This window comes from Festucalex cinctus, chromosome 17 (assembly GCF_051991245.1).
Source record: "Festucalex cinctus isolate MCC-2025b chromosome 17, RoL_Fcin_1.0, whole genome shotgun sequence".
Taxonomy (NCBI): Eukaryota; Metazoa; Chordata; class Actinopteri; order Syngnathiformes; family Syngnathidae; genus Festucalex; species Festucalex cinctus.
Genome location: NC_135427.1, coordinates 1136908 through 1161221, shown reverse-complemented (window position 1 = coordinate 1161221; position 24314 = coordinate 1136908). Strand labels below are relative to the sequence as shown.

The window sequence follows — 24314 nt, the reverse complement described above, 5'->3', positions numbered from 1 at the left end:
CCAAGACGAGACCAAGACTTTTGGAGGTTGGGACCAAGACAAGACCAAGACTTTTGGCGGTCAAGACCAAGATACGGCCAAGATTTTTGGCGGTCAAGACCGAGACAAGACCAAGACTTTTTGAGTTTAAGACCGAGAAAAGACGAAGACTGTAATATCAAAGAAGAATCACAAAAAATACAGCAGAACAACATGACTTCTTATTTCTTATTTCATTTCATTCTACGCAAATTTGTTGTTTCACCTCATGATGAATGTCATTTTACAAAGAAAGAAGATTTTAAAGAAAAACTCAGGAATAGCTTCATTCTGAATTCTGTGTTTCTCACTGACCACAGTACTACTGGCCTAGTCTCAACTGGTCTTGCTTAAAAAAATATCCAGAAACCGAGACAAGGCAGAGTAAAAATGTCTTCGACCAATTTCGAAAACTACAACGCTATCTGCACAATCTTGAGGTTTAGGGAAAATTTGCAAATAATAGACGTCCCCTTAAAAATGTTAATAACTGCTTATTAGGAGTGTGCATCTCTCCACTGAAAGAGATAAAGACACTGTTTAGTAGCTCCTGCTGGCTCTCACACTCACGCCACATACTGAACACATTTGTCATTTTTCCAGCATGTCAGCCCACCTATGTGGTCCAACCTGTGGGATGCTACTCTGTCTTCCTCTCTACCAAGTGACTGATGTATGTGTGTACGTGTCACTGTTTTGCTAGTGTCCAGTTACATGGATGATGGGGCTGTGTGTGCAGGAATGAGCCCCTCCGTCGGCAGTGACCCTGGCAGGTCAACGTGGACTACCACATGAATCCTATACGTCAAGCCATGGGACCCCCTGCAATCGCTGTTTGACTCTTTCTCTGTGGGTCACGTGGCATTGATGTATGCGGGCACTCTCACTTGTTTGTCTTTAAGTAAGCAACTGTGTCTCTTTAGTTAAGTTAGTAAGAGTCGGAGCCTAGAGGTCCTGATCATGGCCAAGAATGATTATTTTTTGCACAATATATCACAGAGTATAATCACAATATAATCATAGTATTTTTCCAACAACATAAATAATATCGATATTCTTTTTAAGAAAACACCAAGTATGTCTTTGATGAGCTGTTTTCATAAATCGCTAAGGTATGTTGGTGTCTTTTATAGTCATCAAAAAGGAGGTTGACGGATTCATCGCTAATGCAGTCAAGTCTTGTTTTTGTCCTGCAAGGGACAACAAACTACTGTGGTGCTTCAGGTCCTAGTCTCTAGTTTCCACGATCTTTTCAATATACGAGCCATTGTTTAGCCATTTTTTGTTTTGTTTTGCTTTGACTTGCAAGCAAAAATTAGCAAAATCAACTCTCTTCACAACAAGCGTCTGTTGGGCACATAGTGAATGCCCTCTGCTAGCTTAATGCTAAGTACTAGCCATAGATGGGTGATAGAATAGCATTGATAGTTGTGGCGTTATAACCCTTTAAACAACGGGCATTTGAAGACAAATCTAACATTTGGAGGGACAATATAAAAATGCTCTCTGGCATATCACCTCTGTAAATAATGACAAATTTTGCAGTTTAGTTAGTCCCTTACAGTAGTTGTGAAACTCTTCTTCAAATGTATCTGCGCGATTGTATTATACTGCCCCCCAGTGGCCATGTCATTGTAGTTCGACTTTTAAAAAAAATATAAAGTACATAAATATAGAGTAACATTTTACTCATTAAACACATTAGAATTGTGTTTTTTGTGTGCTGAGTTTGGAATGGATTAATGGCATTCTGTTCACTTTAATGGGTAAAATTTATGTTTTGAGCCAAATGCATTAAACCCGTATCGCAAGGTACCACTGTATGCGTACTCATTAAGGATAATCACATCGTAAAAATCACATCATGTTGAAAAATGAAATATATATATATATATATATATATATATATACAAGGTAGGTGCTGCAGCCAGCTATCCCCAGATGACTCATGATGTCATCTTATTCAAATTTGCATGTGATTAAGCCTGGCAAGCGACCAGCAGCTTTGTTTAATAACTTAAACACAGCGACAGGAGCCAACATTAATAACCAGGCATCCGGTTAGCGAACGCCATCACTCCTTCCCCACATTACAGTACAACGTCCATCCGTTTTCATTCACCCGGCGCACGCAACACCCAACTTGTTTACAAGGACCTGTCCTTATGATGAATAAACAGGGATGTGTCGGCTTTTAATGATGGCATACACAATCCCGCACGCTTGAATATTGACAGAAAGATTGAAAGCGTTCTCAAGGGCCCCTCCAACATGACGCATGACTCTGTTTTTCCCTCCCCCTCCACTCCTGCCCTTCATTTTTACCCTCCCACCCCAATACCTCTCAGCTCGGCCTTTATTTATCTTAGACAGTGGCTTGCGCAGGGATTTGTAGACACATAAACACATTTATCAACAGGGGGTCAGCCAATAGGGAAAACATCCGTTACACGGACGAAAAGAATGTGATAATAAAAACAGAGAAAATCGCATAATAATGAGAAAAGACGGATGAAAGTGCCCGGGCGTGCCAACGGGGGAGTAGGTTGCTCTTTGGTTTGCGCAAGCCAGAGGTGTAGTAGCTCACTGGATATTACAGGAACATTGCCACAGGCGCCAGTACTCTGACCATGCACTTCTTTCTTTTATAAATGTTTATACTGCTTCCAGCCTTGCATGCACAGCAAACAGCAAGTTTATTTAGTTGTTGTTCTACTATTTCATCACCGACCGTGAACTGCCAACAATTCATGTTTTTTTTGTTTTTTTTTCTATGTGGAATCTACACCCTAAGATGCCACAAGATGGCACCACAGTCCTGGATAAATAGGAAAGTAGTACTTGCTGTCATTGCTGTTAAGGAAGTATGTTGAAGGCATTGTTGGGAATAACTGTGTTGGTGTCCTTTTTTCATAACCTAATTATTTTCTTCATATTTGAAATGCCGTTATCGTTATTTTACGTGAATTGCTCGTGAATTTTGCAATTGATTTATTAGTTTCAAGGCTCAAAAAGTCAAAATAAGCTTACAGTGGGTTCCGGAACACCTGCTTCGAGTCTATTCTTGAAAATTTGTGTGACATAAATATTCACAAAAATAAATTAAAACACCCTTTATAGCCTTGGAATTCCTTGTATTTAAAAAAATAATATAAAAAAAAATAGCAATCTAAATTATTTGATATAAAACTTTTTTTAAAGCAGTGAAAAAAGTTACTTTGCCTAGTAACGAGTAACTTTTATTATGAAGTAATTTAATCTAACTCAGTTACTTTTTTGAGCAAGTAACGAGTAACTAAAACTAATTACTTTTTTAACGTAACATTCCCAATACTGGTTGTAGGGATTTCTGCCACCGACAAAAGTTCTGTATTTGTCATTTTAAAACGGGTAGGTGTATAAAAGGATCTCATCTTTGGTAAAACCAGCCAATTTTCTACTGCTGATTACTAATGAAGGGGAAAAAAATTAGAAAAGGCTTTTTTTTTTTCTGGTAAAAGAAAAGAGTATTCATTGTCACACAACACAATATTCCGTGTCTCTTGAAAGATCAGTCAAAAACGTCTTCAATGGCTTCAATGTGGGGAACTCTGCTTTGGGAATGCCTGGTGGTGAATAAATTAAGTACAATGTCAAATGAGTTTGAAATGACAATAAATCTAGAATCATAGTTTGTGGTATATTTATAGCATTGCGTGGTAGAAGCCTGAAAAGTAGATCACCAGCCTCTTTGGCATTTAGGAATCGAGGCACTTGCTACAGATTATTATTATTTTGGATCATGTTTACCACTCGACTTCAACTTTGTCAATTAGCTGTTGACCCTGTACGAGTGTAAAGGTGATGGCTGTTCAGCCAAGGCAAATGGCTGAGTGGCTCGCCTGCCTGGGGAGAGGGATGTCAAGGCTAATTGATTCCTGCATTTGTCGCAGCGCTGATTGATTGCCATTTCGCCTTGTTGGCTTTTTTAACCTCATCATGTGATTACATTTAAATGTGTAATCTCGCCGGGCGCATATGAACGCATAGGAGGGCGGGAGTTGGTGGCACCCCGAGCACCCGGTTCACCCCCACCCCCCCCTACTGCATGCTGATAAATGTGTTTTTCTTAAAGGAGTCTCTTTTAATGCTGGTGTGTTTGTGCGCGAATGCGGTGCAGGGCCGTGCTTCGGGGCTTGGAGGCAGGCAGACTCTGAGGCAGTCCCGCAACCTCGACCCCGGCATCATTTGTTTGGACGAGGGCCGTCAGCGCCTGTCGCGCGGCCCATGATGAAGTGTCAGTTGGTAATTGTCCCCACGAAGCAGCCACATCTCACGGGGGGGGATGGGGGGGGAGAACGGGGGAGGCCGGGAGCTGACAGAGAGAGAAATGACACTCGGGGCTCCTCCTTTTCTCTCTGGCTGTCCGTTGCTTTTCAGTCCTCCCTCTCATTTTTCCTTTCCAGACTTCCTACATCTGCGTGTATCTGGTTGGGGTTCCCAAAGTCCTCCAGTGAGGCCCCGGTTGCAACATAACATGTGTTTGTGCAATTACTTTACATTTCTGTGAGTTTGAATACGCTTAAACTCTACGTTATGCTCTACTTTAGGCGTTTAACCTTTTCATGCCTCTTCTATTCAAGCACTTCCAGACAGTCTGTCGCTTTATTAACTTTACGGAGTCTGGACTTGAAACGAGCTAATTGAAACCTTAAAAAAAACACTGGCGCCCGCTGATAAAATTTAGCATGAGTTTTTATTGATTAGTGAATGACTTTATGTAAGGAAAAGCTTTCACAGGTCACTCGGTAGCTATTTACCGTGCAATCCATAATATGAGACTGTTTGGGAGGACTGTAATGCACCTTGAATGCCTTCTATGCATTAAGCCTTGTTGCTAGCAAGTCAGATCATGGTTGCGTTTACGTAGCTCTTTGATGTAGGTGTGCAGTGTGTAAAGAACAAAGAGAAACAGAAAAGACAAACGATCGGGGATTACGTGAAACACAGTCATGAAAAAACACTGAAAGTTGAAGAGCAGAAAATGGATTTGTGAGGAACAAAGCAAGCATGAATAGGAAGATAGCTTTATAAATAGAGACTCATAGAATTTTAGGTTTAGTTGGTATAAATTTGGTTGAATGCAAATTGGTCATGTTTGAGTCATCCAAATTAGCCCAACAAATAGAAATAAAAATCTAGCTAGTTACGGTACATACTAGGTGGTGACTAATTCACCAACACATAAGGCCACAACATAACCGGTCAAAACATAACTGACTTCATAATCGCCTAATTATGTAGTTGGTTGAAATCATAGCACAGCCTTTGCGTAATACTGCTAATTGATAAAAGTACAACCCTTCCTGGTTCTGTATTGTTGTAGCTGGTAGTTTGTTGAAAACAGAACAATTTATGTAACTTGTCTGTTGGTGGACTCAAATATCCCGTCCCTCCGTCTGTCCATTTAGTCAGATGATTGAATTTAATTTTTTTTATTTTTTATTTTTTTATACCAAAGTTAACATGTGATAGAGGTTGAACAACTTATACGATCTTCTGTAGCTGTGATAAAAGTTCAGTTGAAGTCAATGTGGTCAGTCGTAATCCCTTGGTCTAGCTGGCATGAATATTTAGCAGAAGCTCGTGTGGCTAATCTAAAACCATCTTATGTTTGTACTCTCAGACCTGTACAGATCTACAAAGACCGTGTCGCCTCACTAGCAGGACGTTATAGTCTGGCGACGGCAGCAGACGGGCGAGTCGAATGTACCCTAGAATTGGAATGCTAAAAGCACTTATTTAGCGGTAGAGATGTAACAATAATCAAACGTCATGATAGAATATTATCACAATATGAAAAGCTCACGATACGTAGTTGGCCAAAACATGCCTATTTGAAATTAAACTGTAAAAAAAAACAACCTAACCAATAGAGCATGCTGGAACTACACAAATGGAGCTCAACATGGCTTTTTTTTTTTTTTAACAGATGTGCTTTCAATGAGGACTAGTCTAGTCAACCTATTAACTAGTCGACTAATCAGTCCAATCTGAACAATGTAATCCACTATACCACCAGGCAAACTTGACACTCCTGCTTCGCCTGCATCGCTCTCCCGATTCCTCTCTCGCAACACATCTTGAACGGAACACGGGTGCTAAATGATGCGGCACGGCGTTGCGGGATCGTACACTGATCCTATGATAAAGACACTGCTGGCTAGGAATCAGAAACAAGGGAATATGCCCTCCAAAATAATGCCCCTGTCTCGCAGATGATAAATGGAGTTGGTGATTAGTTAGTCGAGGAGGGAGGTGCACTGCTTGGGCCCTTTAATGGGCCATAATTTGGAAGATAACTGTATTGTCCTATCTCTCTTGACATTTAAATCTAATCAGACCCTCCTCGTTAGCGCTGGTATTCCAAAACGGACGAGCCCGGGAGGGATCCGGAGGCTGCTCGTGGAGAGGGATCGCCCCCACCGAGGGCTTGCCGAGCAATTATTAGCGCCAGGGCCCAGGGACACGCATTTATGCTGGTTTTATTTAGATTTTGTTTAACTGACAGCTCAGTTTACAGAGCTACTGTTCATTTAGCAAGATAATAGCACAACAGACAAATACGCACTCGATCCTTTACACCTCCCCCTGCACGCTCGCAAACATCCCTTAGGAGCCACTTTGAGGTCTCTCCTCCACTCGTTCTTTCCACAGATGAGATGCTCGGTTTGATTAAGACTTCTCTTTCATCCTCTTCATTAGCACAGCAGCCACTACAGCAGGGGCGGCCCATGAAAAAAAAGAGGCCATGAATTAGATTCCACTTATTCCATAGACTGCAGCTCATTCCGCACAATGGCGCTTAATGGTGGGGCGTAATAGGAAAAAGGTGTTTGTAATTGTTTCTCCGGACGCAGATGTTTCTGCGCAGCGGAACGGGCGGCTCAAAGATCCTCGGATAAAAAAAAAGGCGGACGGCCTTTTCTCGCGGAGCTCGCGAGCAATAAACGCGCGCGGAGGAGACAATTTCCTCCGTCCGAGCGTCCCGCCGCGTCGAGAAGCCGGGCCTCCGTCGATGAGAACCACCTGGCGCTGAAGGAAGTGATTAGGCTTGGCACCACTGCGAGCGAACAACTGTTTTGTTAAGCGGCGTTGAGATGCCGCGGGGGGTTCGCCGGAGAAATATTGACGTACCTTTTCTGAGATCTAAGGCTGCGCCGTTGTTGTGTTAGCGATCAGCCGCGAGGGACTTATTTTGGTCGCAGCGTGCGTCTCGGGGGTTTTTGATCGGCCACTTCGCCCGAGTCGTGCCGCAACGGCGTGGATGTGGGTTTGAGACTCCCCAGCAGACTAAACACATTGAAAATAGCCCAGCGACCGGCTGACCATTTAGTGGAGGCAAAGCGTACCTCTGCATACGCGCAGAATGGAGATAATGACTAGATGGTTACAAGTTTTTATTGCAGCATGTTTTTTGAACATAAAAACATCCCATGAAATTCAGTAGGCTTCTTTGCGCCAGCCAAAAACATTAGATACAATTCACATGCTATTTATGAGTAGTCAAAGACTCTAATCCAAAAAACATCTTGTGCAAATCCATCACAGCACTCTTGTAAATCATAGAAAACCCACATATCTTTTTTTTTTTTAGGCTCACTTGAATCTTATGAAACTAACATACCCTGCTCACCAAATCACTTTTAACTAATGTCAAAATATAGCATATGCTTGGCCAAATTAAACATTGCTGCAGGGATTTGTTCATTTGGGGGGGAAAAAGTTGCTACTGAACAAAGTTTTGCGGTGAACCACACAATCATCTCGTAATACGTTGGTACCTTCATTCGCGAGTTTAGCCCATTCCCTGACCAAGGTCGTAAATCAATTCATTTATATGTCAAATGAATTTTTCCCAATTAAAAAAAAAAAGAAAAAAGAAAAAAGAAAAAAAAAGGACCACAACTTTTTTGTCCTCCAGATCTAAGGGGCGGCCATTTTGTCACTTTCTAATGACTGAAAGTGACATCACAGTCGTTCAACTTTCAGGTAATGGCGAATCATGGCCCAGCTTATGAATATCACATGACCAAACTCAGAAAACAGGTGAGCCATGATTGGTTGTTACCTGAGACTTGAGCAACTTCGATGTCATTTTCAGTTGACAGCAAGAGGCAAAATGGCCGCCTCCAGGGACGGATAAAAATGGGTAGTTCCGCAATATTAATCAGAATATGATATTTAGACTAGTTAAATTAAGAAAAATGTATAATAAGTGATTTTGTTTATTGTAATACAGATTTATTTGTTGCTTGCTTATTGCATAGAACGTAAAAATAAAAAATAAGAAAAATTAAAAATGTATAATAAATCTGTTTGTTTATTGTAATACAGATCCATTTATTGTTTGTGTTTATTAAAAAAAAATACATAGGAAGAGGACCTTGAAAAAAATCGCATGTTAAATTCTGATCGCAAAAATCTGAAAAAAAAAATTGGACTCAGATTATTTTTCCAAATCATTAACTCTTCTGTCTACCATGTCCAGTATGTATATTACAGTCTTAGATTCCATTGACGAACCGAAGAGTAGCCCATTACCATCGAGTATAAATACCATGCCGCAATAAAGCTAAAATTAAATTAACAGCAATTATCGCGCTACATATTTTCATAGCGGCGACACCCTCCTCCATTGCCCCCCCACCCCCAAAGCCGGCGTGCTGTTCATCCTCATTCACTTTGATGCTTATTTAATTTGGTTGACCTTTTTATTGTAACAGGACTTGTCAGCTCCTTCTTGTCTACCTTGTTTTCACCCTGCACACGTGTTCTAGTGTGTGTGTATGTAGTGGTCTAAAAGTTCAATATTGAGCTGTGGGAATGTGTCATAACGTGAGGATGGATGCACCTTCGCGCAGTGGCCGCCACGGTTGAGCGAATGTTGGCTTGTGGACAGTCGTGCTGATCACACCTGATGATGGAAATGCATGCCGCAGAGGATTTGCGTGTGTTTGAGAATACAAGATCAAGGTGGTTTGGCTGTACTTTTGAGTTTTTATTTATTTATGTGTATGTATTTTATTTTTATTTTTTTATTTTTTTTAAATTGCACGTGATGGATATTTATTGGAGGAGCAGTTGGAACTAGCTTTGAAAGGGTACAGTAACTTATGGAGGACCAAAACTGCCAAAATTCAAAATAATGAAATGACTAAATAAATAAATAAATGACTAATAGTGAAAATAAAAATGAATATCAAAAAATATAATTAGAAAATGATATAAAAAATATATATAAATGGAAATAAATCCGTTTTTATTTCACTTTTACTAATTTATTTATTTATTTAGTAATTTATTTAGTCATTTATCTATTTATTTCATAATTTATTTATATATTTACTTATTTATTTAGTCGTTTATTTATCTATTTATTTAGTCATTTATTTATCTATTTATTTAGTAATGTATTTATCTATTTATTTAGTCATTTATTTATATATTTAGTAATTTATTTATTTAGTCATTTATTTAGTCATTTAGTTATTTTGAATTTTGGCAGTTTTGGTCCTCCATAGTAACTGTAGATGACAACAATAACGTTACAAGTTGTAGGAGTTGGATTTTTTCCAGATGTGGACTGGGCAGGCATGAGAGATGGGACCAAGTCACTTTTGTTTTTTTGTTTTTTTTTGTCAAGTTGAGGAATTCATTTAAAATAGTTGGCTCCCACAACCAGTATGTGCCAGCTGCGATTGTGAAAGCCGCTTGACAGCTACTGCAGATCTCCACCAACAAACCCAAGCACACAAATACCTGGTGACTAATCCCCCAGTATGCTGCAGTGCTGTGCAGGGCTAGCGATCAGTCAGGGTGAGGTTGTGTGGTCCACTTTTTTTTTTTTTTTTTTTTTTTTTTTTAGATGCGCCACATCCTCGCTTCACTTTTTTGCTTTTTGCCTCAAAGCCCCCTGGAGCAATGTGTGTGTGTTTGAGAAACTGTGAACTTGTGTTTTTCTGCGGAGGGTGAAATGGATGGTCTCCAGTTTCACCTGCACAAAGTTCTCGAAGTGACGGACAATGCACAATGGTGATGCGAAACATGAAACTGCGGCGGAGCTCATCAGCGCACACCCTGACATGAAAACCCCGACTATGTGTGCGCTGGTCTTTGTTCTGTCTCGCTGTCCTCTTGGCACGTAAATCATAATGGATCTCATTATCCAGCTGGGTCAGCTCGGTGGGGCCCGTCTGGCGGGAGATGATAGCTAGCTGAGTGAGGGGGCCTGCCATGACACACGCGTGCACGTACACACCGCTCGCCGCTACTGTTATTTGTCTCATCGCCATTCGCGCACTATCAAGATGATAGACTCGTGCGCGCTTCCATTCCGCACACACCACACAGACATTAGCGGCTCAGCTTGCTATCAGACAGACGGCCATGGGAGGGACGCGTAAAAAAAAAAAAAAAAAGTCACTTCCTTCTCAAACAGTAGAGCTCATTTGGGTGTGTTTGAGTAAAAACAGAAAAAAATGTCTGCGCCAATCCCAACGCCAGCTCCAGCGATTGAGGGCGGAGCAGTTGGTTGCTCGTAACAAGGTTAGGCCGCACACCATTTGTTTGGACATGACCATTACCCAAGCCAATTACTGGATGGTATACCAGCGGCTTGCCAACGAGCTAATGTTTTCCCGTCATGCCTGCCCCTCCCCTCGCAAACGCGCACACACATATGAGAAAGGAGGAGGCGAGTGGGGAAATAGATGGAAGAGAGGAAGCATGGAGAACGGCCCGGGGCGCAACCCCCCTCTCCACCTGACTGACTGATGCAGCTAATAAACTTTCATTTAAGCTAATGTTGCCCCTTTTTTCTTCTTCTCTCCCCACTCTCTTCCTTCCATCCAGCTCTCTCTGCTTCCAGAAGACAGGTCGGTCCGAGCAATCGATGCGGGCAGTCTGCCGGCCGGATGCCCACTTGGCTGAACAGCGCGCCGCTTAATCAGTCTGAACTTCAACACGTAGGAAGCCGCTGCCGACCAACAGAGGTAGAAACGGCGTGTAATGATTATGTACAGCAGCTACGAACCAATTTCATCAATCACACGCACACCCTGCAATGTGACTAAATTGAGTTTTTATGTTACCACAACATTAAGACTGCATAGGATGGAATACGAAAAAAAAAAAACAGTGGTTCAGGAAAAAAATGCAGTGATGACGGGAATGTATGATTGTGGAGCACCATGTTTGTGTTTGTTTGTTAGCAAGCTGCTTGCTGTTTAGCTCATTCACTCGCGGCCATTTTCGGCTGTTTTACTGATTTTGACTGATTTTGCAAGGCCCACAGAATATTGTGTTCTATTGCTATAAAAACATGGAACCTAACAAAAGAAAGATTAGAGTCCCTTCAGGGGAAAAAAAAAAAAGTATAGCTGTATCTGTTTCCGTTTTGCAGTAATTAGCATTTAAATATAGCCAAGTTTAATCATTATTCACAAATCGGTTGAAAATAATGGGGAAAAGAGCTCGTTGCAACATGGCCCTGGTTGATCTCTTATGCTCTGCTGTCACCTGCTGGCCGTTTTTTACCATTGCTTTAAGCAACCTCTTCAGGTCAGAGGCTGCATCAAAGCCTTCTGTATGCTCTAGCATTAAAAGAAAAAAGCATTAAAAACATAAATATGATTTTGGGACCATGGCAATATCCATCCATCCATTTTCTTGACCGCTTATTCCTCACAAGGGTCGCGGGGGCTGCTGGCGCCTATTTCAGCTGGCTCTGGGCAGTAGGCGGGGGACACCCTGGACTGGTTGCCAACCAATCGCAGGGCACACAGAGACGAACAACCATCCACACTCACACGCACACCTAGGGACAATTCGGAGCGCCCAATTAACCTGCCATGCATGTCTTTGGAATGTGGGAGGAGACCGGAGTACCCGGAGAAGACCCACGCGGGCACGGGGAGAACATGCAAACTCCACCCAGGAAGGTCCGAGCCTGGACTCGAACCGGAGACCTCAGAACTGGGAAGCGGACGTGCTAACCACTCAACTACCGTGACCATGGCAATATTTAAAATATAATTTTTTTTTTTTTTTATATATATATACATTGAGTTAATGTAGCGCAACAACAAGTATTAGGTCTCACGCAACTAAAATCGACTGAACTGGACCATCGATTCACACCTGCACATCAAATGATTGAGCACTACACATGTACCAATGCACTGCAACAGAAAAACTGCAACCCTGTGTTAGGTTTCGAAATTCTACTGTATGTACAGGATATTACTGGATTTTTAAAATTTATTTTTTATTGAACCACAAAAACATGGCGAGATTGTCAAAGAAGAAGCAAATTGCTACAAGGACAGAAAATGGCTGAGAATTAAGGAATTTTGATATTTTGAGAGGCTACTGGCAATGATCGATTGCACCTGTTCATTTCGGTAACAGAGACTCTCCACACTTTGCTTTTTGGCTGCAGGTACATAGGAATCTATAAAGATAGTTAACAGTTTTTGTAAAACACAATATATATATATATACATAGGTCGGGCTTAGGGTCACTGCAGTGAAAAACGGATACCCGGTATCAGGTTTTGAATCTCCATGTACACTATCCTTGTACTGAATTACTTTTTTTATTGCACCATAAAAACACGACGAGATTGTCAAGAAAGATTGCCACAAAGAGAGGAAATGGGCGACAAAGTTCCATCAACCTGAGCCCAGATTCAAACTCAGAACCTTCTCCACTGTGAGGTTGACACCCTAACCACATGCTCCACCATGCTGTGAAAACTTGCTGACCAACAAACAGGCAACAAAACAGTTTCTCTCTTGCTGAAACAATAAAAGCGCATCAAAGATTCGTAATTATTTTTAAACTATCGAGAGTATTTCGGATCACTGCACCCTGCCAGCTCGCGCTTTTAACTCTGTGCTAATTAAACCTTGAGACAAAAGCAACAGCTATGATTCTCTTCTATTTGTAGCTGCAGAACAGGCTTTTTTTTTTTCTGAGGTCACGGTTGGCACAGTGTGCGCACATGTGGCTTTTTTTTTTTTTTCCGCCCCCGTTCTGTTTACCATGCACTGTATGTGTTGACACTGGACACGCTTCATGCAACCAATTGTGCAGCAAATACAGTAATGTATGCGTGCATGTGTTTGTGTTTTTTTGCCCCAGCGGTGCTACTGCAATTGATTTAGCTGCGTTTTAGCATCGTGAGGACGATGAAGATTTCAAAAGGCCACTTGTGTCATGTGACATCATCCGTGGCTTGTTTTTTTTTTTAAAGGAGGGGAAGTCCGACAAGATTAACATTTTTTTTCGCCCAAATCTGTAAATAATTGGCCACCTAAGACTCGTCGTTCAACTGATGCGAGAAGGTCAACAACTTAGAGAGCCTCCCTAATTGAGATCTCCTCATGTGCCACAAATCAAGATCCATTAAGAGCGATTAAGCGCCGACAAGTATAGCGCAGTAAATCAGGGTCATCGGATGGACCAGACAGGCAGAGGACAGACGAATAGCAAGTCCCTCTGCAGAAAAACCAGGATGTTCGGCCGTCTGTATGTTAACATAGCTAATCTACTTTTAGCTATGTTGTTGGAGTGGAAAGCCTTTGCACTGGGAGGCGGAAGTTCCGCCTCTGCACCAACGTCCATGCAAAAACAAAAAATATATATAAACAATGTTCCCTCGTTTATCGCGGGTGTTAGGTTCCAAAAACTACCCGCGATAATGGAAATCAATTTCCGTGAATTATATATATTTTTTCGTTTGTTTTTTTCGTTTGGTATGATTTTTAGTTTATTATAAATGATTTTTCATTCATCATATGGTGTTTTTTCATTTACATTCCTTTTTTCCACAATAAAAGTGTTTTTAAATTTATTTATTATACAGCACAGTATATATTTTTTTCGTTGAGAGTATATATAGTTTTTTAGACTGGTAAAAAGTCAGAAAACCATTTTATTTACATCAACTAAAAGAGCTAGAACTACGGTATGTTTTGTTTGTTTAATTTGACCATCTCTTTAATTCAAAATAGCATCATTAGGCATAAGTTATATTCACATATTGATCCATCTTGTGATTGGATAAGTGAGCGTTTCTTTCTTTTTTTTTTTTTTTTTTTTCTTTTTTTTTAAATTGGCCCCAAAAATCCTAGCATAACAGCCATACCCATGTCTAATTTTTGCCCATTTTGGCATTTCACAGGGGTCATATGGCTTTACTGAAACTTTTGCAGTTCAATTCAATATACTTAATTTTCCCAAAGCGAAACTTGCCTTATAGTCAGTTTAGGTCATGTATTAGTTAAGCCAATTTAGAAGCAGTTTTTTAAAATTGCGCAATGCCTGGTCCTAAAGTAGTCATCAGGCGAGTTTGTGAGGCACCAATTTCTATTTTTTTGCGCCAGAACTGCTTCCAAAAGCGACCGTGAATGAACGTACTCATTTTCACAAAGGCCTCACTTTGCTAAATTACCTTTTGATTTGTTGATCCGACCTCTATTTTTTTACTTATGTGGAACGACTTCAAATCCCTCCCTCGGATCCATTAGTGTGAGTCTCCAAAAGTGAATCTGGAGGCGTGATACAATAGGTGAGGCAGGCAGTGCCAGTATTTTATAATAATACAAGCAATAACAATAAATCCCAGGGGCTAATCATTTACTCACCACTCTTCTCCCCCCCACCCCTCCCTGAACCTGGAGCGATGCTGCATTACCCCGCCGCCGCCTTCAATTACACCATTCATCATGTGTCTTATCTGGCCAGCGCTTTGATTGAGTGTGCAATGGGAAGCATTGCAAACCTCCTTTTACAACTGTGTGTGTGTGTGTGTGTAGCTTTTGACAAGAGTGGAAGCTGAATTTGGGTGAGAGTGTGTTGTGTTGGGATGTCGAGTGTGTGTGTGCAAGGACCCACAGCACATCTACTTGAGTGTATAAATCAAACCAGATAATCGCCACCCCCCCCCCCCCCCACAACCTCTCTCTGATCCGCTCTGTCTCGGCAAGCCCATTTTTCTTTTCTTTTTTTTTTTTTAACCTTCTACTGTCCCATCTTTCGTCCCGCTTCTTCTTTGGAAGCCATTTGTCTGGGAGGATGGGGGATCTCATCTCCAACGGTGCCGAGTGTTGGGAGACAGGCGACAAATTTTAATAAGCAACTGGGTGCTGTAATTTAGCGGCCTGGGAGGGCGATTAGGCTGATTGATGCCAGGCTCGCCTAATGGCCCAGCCTACGGGCTCCTGGTCCAAATTGGTAGTAATGAAAGTTTTGTGCAAATTGAGATGGAGGTAAAGGAGGCATCTTCCTCTCACTCTCTGCACCCCCCCCCACCACCCCACACCTCCTTTCCTGTCTCTCTTTGTTACGCTCTTGTGTTCTCTTTTGTTTTCATCTTGTCCGTTTCACTTTCCGTGTTTGGAGCTGTCGGCCGGTTTCGCCGCCATTGTTCATGCGGCCCGACCGCTCTGCCTCGTTACGAAAATCAATGCGTGCCTCATCTGCTGTCTCTCTCCTTTTCTCTCTTTCGAGCCCGTTATTGATTTTCAGTTGTTCATTTCCTCCCTTCTTAAGAGGAACCTATTATTCTCATTTTCGGCTCCACTTGAGTAGTTTTCCGCAGTCACAAAAGTCCTCGTTCATTTTCTAGCGGACTTCATCCGCTGTCAGAGGGGCCAATTGCATCAGACCGCTTTAAACGTAAAAACAAAACACAAGACAACTGTGTTGGTTCTGGGTTGGGATGTTCAATACCATCTTTTTTTTTCAGCATGAGGACTCAATCCTTGAGTAGATACTGATACCAAGTACTGATATCACGAGTACTTTTGACACATAAAATGACCCCTCAGAAAACAAAGATAATTTTAAAGAAAGATCTACAATATATATCCCAATACAGCATTTTTCCTTTAAACCGCATGAATTAAATGGCAATTTTCTATTCTTATAATTTCTAATTGATCGTAAAAGAGCCACCAGCAGCTGGCCAATAGTGGTATTGGCAACCATTGTAAGTACACTACTACTTATGAAATTAATTGGTTCTGGAAGAAATGTCAATGTCAAGCGCTGTGTGCGCCTCAACCACCCTTAATTCCGTGGAAATGAGGGGAGCCGCTTCGATTGGCCGGGAGTCGGCAGCGTTCCATCCTTCAACTGCGCACAACGGCTCCGATCAGCAGCCTCCATCCACATTATTAAACCTCTGAGATTTCTTAGCCCTTTTCCAGCGAATGCCAAATGTGAATCAGTGTGCAGCATCGGTGAACTCATTACTGTTGTGTGTGTACAATGCTGCAGATTCCAGCTTTTCTTCCTGAGTCAGGACGGCATTACAGTCCTCTCAAAAAAAATACATGTAGAATAGTGATCGCATTTCTTGCATTAGCGATAAGAGAGCTGCGTTAAATTGATGGATGAGCACATTATATCTCAAGGTACACCTTCACAGATTAATACGTTGCGCAGTAGTGCATCGCACAGAATGAAATCAACATGGTTTTCTGATCTCACGGGGTCCGCATCTTCCTTCACTCGAGTGTACCAGATAATGAAAAAACAATTAATGGAGGTACTTTGAGAGGGAAGTTGTTGAAAAATCCCCCGAGAACCGAGCTAATGGCCTCAATTCACACACGGACGCTCACCCCCTTATGATGTGTGCATTAAACGTACAAGTGCATTATCTCCACAGCCACGCGGGTGCTTACGTGTTAACTAGCTTTCCCCATTTCCAGACGAGCGAATGCAGCTTTTTCAGTCCGTCTTTCTCTAAACTCCCACTCGCTCCTTTATTCACTTGATTTCTCTTAAGATGATGCTCCCCGTCTTGTCTGCCTCCTCGCTCGCTGCCACTTTGAGTTACGTGCTGATCTATCATTAATAGCTTTATTAGCATTTTCCTTCTCCCGAGGTGCTTTTGTATGCGATTCAAACTAGAACACGGATGCCAGCATCATTATGCAAGGAAACATCCTGAATTCTTTCCATGACAAAATGACGGTGGGTAGGAGAAGAAGGCATAACAGCGATACATTTTGACAGCTCCCAAATTAGAACATGTATCTTTGTTCTCACGCGCAGCTGCCTGTAAAGTTTCCTCACTTTTAGAAGCCAACTTGATTCCCCGCAAAATTCTGAGGAAACTTTGAACACGTATTTAAGGCGGATTCCGCACGGCACCGACTCACGCATGAGGGAACGTTAGTGATGTGTCGAGTTTGATTGGGAAGTGTGAACGGTGACAATGCAATCCCAGTCGGGGCACCTGCAACTCTCAATGAATTTGTCTCAAGACTTGCAGAGTTGATAGATTTCAATTGATAGGTGAGAAGGCAACGCCACTTGGACTTTACAAACTTGGCTATTCTTAGCCCAGCTTCCACCAGGTAGTACTGTTTGGTAAAGGATGCATTTTTACGAGTTTCCAGCACTGGCTAGAATACATTCCATTGAGTCTTAATGTTGTTGTTTTTTTTTTGTTGTTGTTTTTTTTTTCCCACGCCGCAACAATGAGGCACTCTAAAGCGGCCACGTAAGCCCAAAGCTGATAAGAGAAACTGTTAATGCTGTATTTCCACAATTGAGTACAACATAGTTCTCAGTCTGCACATTTTCAGCAATTATCTTCATTTTGAAGTAAATATCTGAATTTAATTTATAGAGTTGTTAAATCTACTGTTCAAAGGTGCCATAGACATACAAATAAACAACACTGATATATTGTGTCCTTTGTAAAAAAAAAAAATTAAAAAAAACCTTGACAAACTTTAATATAAAGATCTTTCATACTTATTTTATATAGTGCAACAAATACAAAAAATAAGGATTAAATATATCAAATACATAATCTATAAAATATAAATATATGTAACATAACTTGTTAATGCATGAAGGTCTTAAATGAATCAAAAATCATAGTGAATCGATTCAAATCGATTTTGAAACTCTTGAGTCGATACCCAGCCCTACACAGCGCAACCAGGTTTAATACTTCTCAACAGGAATTCAAGCCACAAATCCACTTTAGAAGTTGGCAACTTCAAGACGATGAAGTTGTTATGCATCGAACTTTAGAAGCAGTATTAAGAACTGCGCTTTTTGTAAGTCAAAGTCTGTGGACTTTTATATTTGTTGTATGTGCGTTAAAGTCATATATTTGTTTAACTTTTGCTGCACAATACTTGCTGTGATGTTTTTTTAAATCCTGCACACAAGAAATACACTAAACTAAATAAATAAAAATATAAAAACTAATACAAACGAAACTGAAAAAATAAAACTAATAAAAAAAAGAACAATTGCATTCTTAAAAACTAATTAAAACTAACTACATTACAAAATAAAAACTGACTAGAATGGAAATTCCAAACCTATTGTAACCGCGTATTGAACGCACATCAATCGCTATTAGCAGCCACGTTTAGCGAATAAGAGGTCTAAATTTAACTGAAGACAACAAACAATAACAGTGGAGGAGAACCGGCATCTATCATAATGCTTGGAATTTCTTTTCAGCCCTTTTCCTCGCCTACCTTTGCCCCACTTCAATACAGCTCTTTAAATGTACGTTCCTACAGATTAGCTCCATCACATGATCCAGGCGAGTGGAAAAAGGCAATAATCCATTACAACAAGAGCCTATGAATAGCCGGTGTTTTCGTACAGATCTCGCACCTTATAATTTCATGGCGGATGAAGCCATGAGATATGGAATGGGATGAGGAGGTGCTTTGAAGTACCAGCCCAACTCGAGATATTTCGATGGACTGCAGGGGAGGAGCGTTCTCTCCTCCTGACAAGCAATGTGGAGGTAAAAATGAGCGGCATATGGTGGAGGAGGGAAGGTTGCTGATGGGAAAGAGACGAATGGCATGCCAGTGTCAGAAGTGGTCATGTGCTGAGGAAGGAGTACGGCAGAATGAGAGGGAAGATGGAAGGAGGGCTTGACTGATAATCTGTTTACCTCCCTGAAAATGCTTCAGGCGCCATTCTGATTAAAGTTCAGTCTTTCATCTATCATCACGCGGCCGTTAAGAACCTTCAAGAGCTGCCGATACCAAACGCGCCATCCAACATGTGCCGCCATCACACCCCCCGCCGACACAAAATGTAATATCATCCTCCTTTGTCTTCACTTGAGTTCTTGGAAAACCGGCCCCTTAGGATTCTTTCTTCCTCCTCTCAGTGCAGTTTTTTTTTTTTTTTTCCTCCCGCTTTAATGCTGACTTTGTATGTATGTCCTCCTTCATGTGCTGCTCCTACTTTTCTTCAAAGCTTCTCATCCTAAAGACTTTCCTCCTGTGACGCGCTTCCCCAACTTGAGGCTTTTAGCACCTCCAGCATAATACAATTACACCCATTTGGGGACAAGACATTGTCAGCAGCTTGCTAAAAATATCGTTCCAATCCATGCATAGTTGCGCTGTCGAATGTGGCGAAGCAACAGCGGGCAGAGGCAGCGCTGTGCACAATGTTCTGGCCACTCAGGCACAAATGCACTTTAAAAGCTTTTTGCACCCTCCAAGGCCTTGTGAGTGTGAGTGAAGGACAAAAATACGTCAAGGTTGGCAAGGTGCCTCGAATGTTTTTTTGTTTTTTGTTTAGCGGTTATGTTTTGTTTTTGTTTTTTTCTCTATCACTTCCGTCTTTAAAACGTGGAATGGATACCTGTGTCAGCTATGTAAATATTCTGACATCACACCAGTGTCTCACAAAGGCCCCAATGTGTTTTGGCGGGGTGTGGGAACCCATTTGCAGCACAACAAAGGCGCGTTAAGTGGATAATGACTTTTATTGTGTTTTTTTGGAGCGGGAAGATTGGTTTGGCAAGAGGCAGAAGAACTGCAGTACGTCGATGCTGTCTCTGCGGCTCGGTGTGAGAGTGAAGATTTCCAGCTGGAGATGTGGAGCGAGGAAGGGATAGCTCTCACTTACTGAGTGCGGGTTACTTGAGGGCATCAATCCAGGTAGATGCAGCCAAACAGGCGAGAAGTCCGCGACTAAAAGTGGACGGAAGCAAGCGGCAGGGGCTGGAAAACCAGAACAGAGCAGGCAGGAGATTAATTAGGAAGGAACGGGCTACAGAATCGAAGATCAATCCAAAAAAAGTCCTGAAAAATTCTGGCTGATGAAGGGAGAGCTAATTTTTGCTGATATACTCGTGTGATTGCAGATGAGCAGCAACTGACTTGTTTGCAGGTGAACTGCAACTGCAGTGTAAGCAGGGAGGGGAGTGGCGGTCAGGTGAGGTGAGCTGTTGAAGTCAGTACAGAGTCATTGTGACACATTGTAGCTCTTTAGTCCCTCTCCTGTGGATCTCTAAAAAATAATGAGTATAAATAAATATATTTTACATATTTATTTTATTTTTTAAATGAAATATTCTTTGGAAGGACTTAATGATTTCGATACAAATTTAATAATTAAATATTTTTTTAAACCGGCAATTTTAATGCCGAAAAGGAAGCGTAAAAGCAGGGGGAAAAAAATGTAAATGTCCATGAAATAATTGCCAAAAATGTCTGAGAATTTAATAAAAAGGCAGAGAAAAAAATGCTCAAAAAGTAACTACCGGTATATAATGTTCAACAAGGAAAAAAAATAAAATAAATCTCCCAAATTACTATAAAATGTCCATAAAATTGCCCCAAAAATGTCAGATTTTTTTTTTTTTAAGTCAGAAAATTGATTTAAGAAAAGGCAGGAAATAAAATGTTCAAAAAGTAACCCTAAAACGTCCAAAAGCAAAAGAAGAAATCCTGAAAATTACCATTCCATTCCACAAAATTGCTAAAAATGTCAGAAAATTGATAGCAAAATAGGTAGTAAAAAAAAAAAGCCATAAAAGAGGCAGAAAAGTCTAAAAATGTATGAAAAATTACCAGTAAGTCCAAAAACCACAGGTGAAAGGTAGAAGAAAATGAATTAACGAATCAAAGTATTGGATGTTGCATATTTTTCTGTTATGGTGTAGCTCTAATTAGCTCTTGGGTCCTCTTTTGTTCATTACAATGTTCAAAGGTTTTGTGACTCCAGACAGACTTTTTGTTATTTATTTGGCCTAAAATGGCTTTTTTGACAGTCGAGGTTTTTGACCCCTGGCCTAGCTTCACGCAACTGCTTGAAGCAATGTAATGTGGTGACTACCGACCCTTGTGCCTTCTATTGACCAGCTGCTACTGATGACTTTTTTTTTTTTTTTCCTTTTATACCCTACAACACTATTTCCAGTTCTGCTTCACAGTATTCAAGTGACTTTCTTGTCGCGCTTTCAGCACACAAGCCTTGATGTCAGTCGGACCAAAAAGCAAAACATGGACCCCACTACTACTGTGTTTCCAAAATATTTGCTCTCTTTTCTCTTTGCTCTGCATAGCCCAGCGAAAACCAAAATATTATCCCAGCTCAATTTAATTCAGAGCCATCTTCGGATCAGATGGAAGACATTCGTTTTTGTTTATATTCCATCAACTTTAGACAAACGTTCCATCCTCTTTGTCAAATGAGCACATCTGGTCCCCCGTGTGTGCACCTGTGTACACAAAATTAGCTTTGGGAGTGCTATTGCTGGTCTACATAGACCTTAACCCCGAGGGGGCAAAAGGGAGGACTTAGGTGAATTCACTTCAGCCCAGACAGCCTGTATGGTCTCACTGCAGCCTTTGATGGACTGATTTAATCCCACTGATGGTGCTCATAAGACACTGGGGAGGGGATTGACAAAGGCACACAAACACACACACCCTTCAGTCATACATGTGGACACAACAGGGCTGTGTGAGTGTGTGCGCGAAGCCGAGAGGTCAGCGGGGCTAACACGGTCCCCTGGCTGTTCTCAAGGTTAATGTGAGCCTGACAGCGGCGGCTGTTAGCGGCCTTCAGATGGTGTCCCTCCCCCATCGGTGGAGGCGATTCATCGCGGTGGCAGCGGTGCATTAAGACGTAACAGCTTCTCTCCCTGGTGTCACTCACCCCTTTCGACGCTGTCGTCATCTTAACGTTTCCTATTAAGTCCTTTTCGTCCACCGTGGTCCATTGTCACGTGTCGGCCGACCCTCCCTATGTGTCATTATATCCTGTAATCCCATTGTCTGTTAATTGAAATGCGTCCGACATTGTCTATATGGTCCATTAGAGGGACAGGAGCCTTGTTCCCGAGTGTCACCCCTGCTTTAGCAGCTCGCTCATTAATTTTCATAGCTCGTGTTTGACTTGTAGACGCAAAGGGAGGCGGGGATGAGGAGAGGTGAACTATGAGGGGAAAAATGCAGGCTGGCATGTAGGAGTCGCACCCAAACTATTGAAATCTCATTTACATTTTAATTCAAAGGCATTAAGCAGATGCTCTTATCAAGTGCAGGTTGATGTTTAGTGTCACGTTCAAGGACGCGCAGATGAGAGGGTTTGATAAATGAGCACGTGCTCTGATTATGACGGATTTACAGCTGAATATTAGCGCTTTCTTCGAAGTTCCGGTGAAGTGTAAGTGTCTTTTCAGGCTAGATACTATCACCACAACTTTTGGCATAGAAGAGTTATTGAACGTCATCCTGAGGGGAAACAAATTCTGTGCAAACGTTTGTCTTCAGGATGTAGCTGTTTAAATTTGCTGTCGCGCGGGGGCCACGGAAGAGCGATGATGTTGTTGACTCTTTGTCGGCCAGATGCCAATCAATCAATTAACCGATCAATAGTCATCTGGTGAGCGCCTAAGGACACTGGGGGGGGGGATCTCAGAGGAACACTCCAATCAATCCATCTTTTGCCACTGCCGCAGAGGCAGCTCGGCGCGCAGGTGCGCAAAACCTCGTAAAATACGCGCAAATAAATACACATGGTTTAACTATTAGCAAATGTGCTGCTTAGCTTATTTCACAACCTCTCCCGTTTTCCGCGCGCTCGAGCATCCAGGCGTCAGATTGCGGTGGCGTGCCAAAAAGAAAAATGACTCAATTCTGTCTCATTTCTCATCCTTCATCCGAGCATCTCATCTACCCGCGCCTCCCTCCGTCCTAATGGAAAGCTGAATTCCCCGGCTGTCGTCAGCAGCTATAGCGAGCTACACTATAACACAGTTAATAGAAAGGCTTGGCAGCTTATGGAGCCCATGCATTTTTAAATGGGAGTTTTATGACTCTGTGAGCGCAGGTGAGAGAGGACAAGGAGAGATGTGCTTGATGCGTCTTCGTTGATGTGTTTCTATTAGAGGGGGATTAACTGTGGTGGGATGGGTGTCACACTCTTGCTCTCGAGGGCCCTGCATTAAGTCTTTTTGGGTGGGCCAATACCGGCACTGGATCTGTATCGTCAAGATATAATACAATGAAGTTTTAGTGATGATTTCATATTGAGTATCTTTATATTACAAAAATGGGACTTCTGTGTAGTCACTTTTGTCACGTTATGGCCCTCCCCCTCCCGACATTTCTAGCTGAATATATTGATTATTATTAAATATTTTATGTTTAAATCCGCCTGTTTGAACCTGGCTCCATCCAGCTGTTAATTTTTGAATCACAATTTTCTTTCTCGTGCCTCCAGCTGGCTGTATCTCGGCGTTAGACTGTGTATAAGTAACCACATATAAAGCCGATATCCATATGTGTTGGTTAATGCATGCTCTTAATCTCAAAGCTTTTCTATTTGTAGCGTGACCTCTGGGCTACTCAATCTGATCCATGCTGTCCGTGTTTACGAGCTTATGCGTGGAGAAAGGTCACAGCATTTTGTCAACACCTAGTTGTGTTGGCATGTTACTAATGATACTACTACTACTACTACTACTACAACATACATTTTACCAGTCGTAATGTAGGACAAGTTTAGGAGCTGCAACAGGGGCTAATTACACTCAGGAGGTTAGGGACCAAGACCGAGTCCAAGTTAGGAACAAGATTTTCCTTTCAACTGCTTTTTTTTTTTTTTTTTATAGTATTAACTCATTCACTGCCAATGACGGCTATACACGTCAATGGCAGTGAAGGAGTTAAGTGGATGTTCGACTGTAAGAAAAGCATGTTGGTCAAGCAGCAACAGTGAACATGCAAACTGATGGTGTACTGTTTCACAATTGTTTGTATTTCTTATGGGATAAAAGGGTTCGTAGTTGACATTACTCCAGCTCGAAGCCTTATAGTGTGAATATGCACACTTTCAGCCAGGTATAAACTCACTATGATAGATTTATCCAAGTGAATGAACGTAGCCTTCTAGAGGCTAACAAGCCCCTCTGGACATGCGGTGACATTTGCCGTGGCGCTTTCTCTTC

General features: G+C 41.7%; 1 protein-coding gene across 7 annotated transcripts in view; it reads left to right on the top strand.

The window, feature by feature from the left end:
* The window catches only part of raraa (retinoic acid receptor, alpha a), a 170142-nt gene that overhangs the window by 42235 nt on the left and 103593 nt on the right, over positions 1–24314 (top strand). For 6 of the 7 annotated variants that reach the window (XM_077503906.1, XM_077503907.1, XM_077503904.1 and 3 more), the window contains one exon: positions 10912–11051. The gene's annotated coding sequence lies outside the window, so the exon portion shown is untranslated. Of the gene's footprint in view, positions 1–845; positions 920–10911; positions 11052–24314 lie in introns of those variants that run through there. The other variant, XM_077503908.1, reaches the window with a different exon arrangement.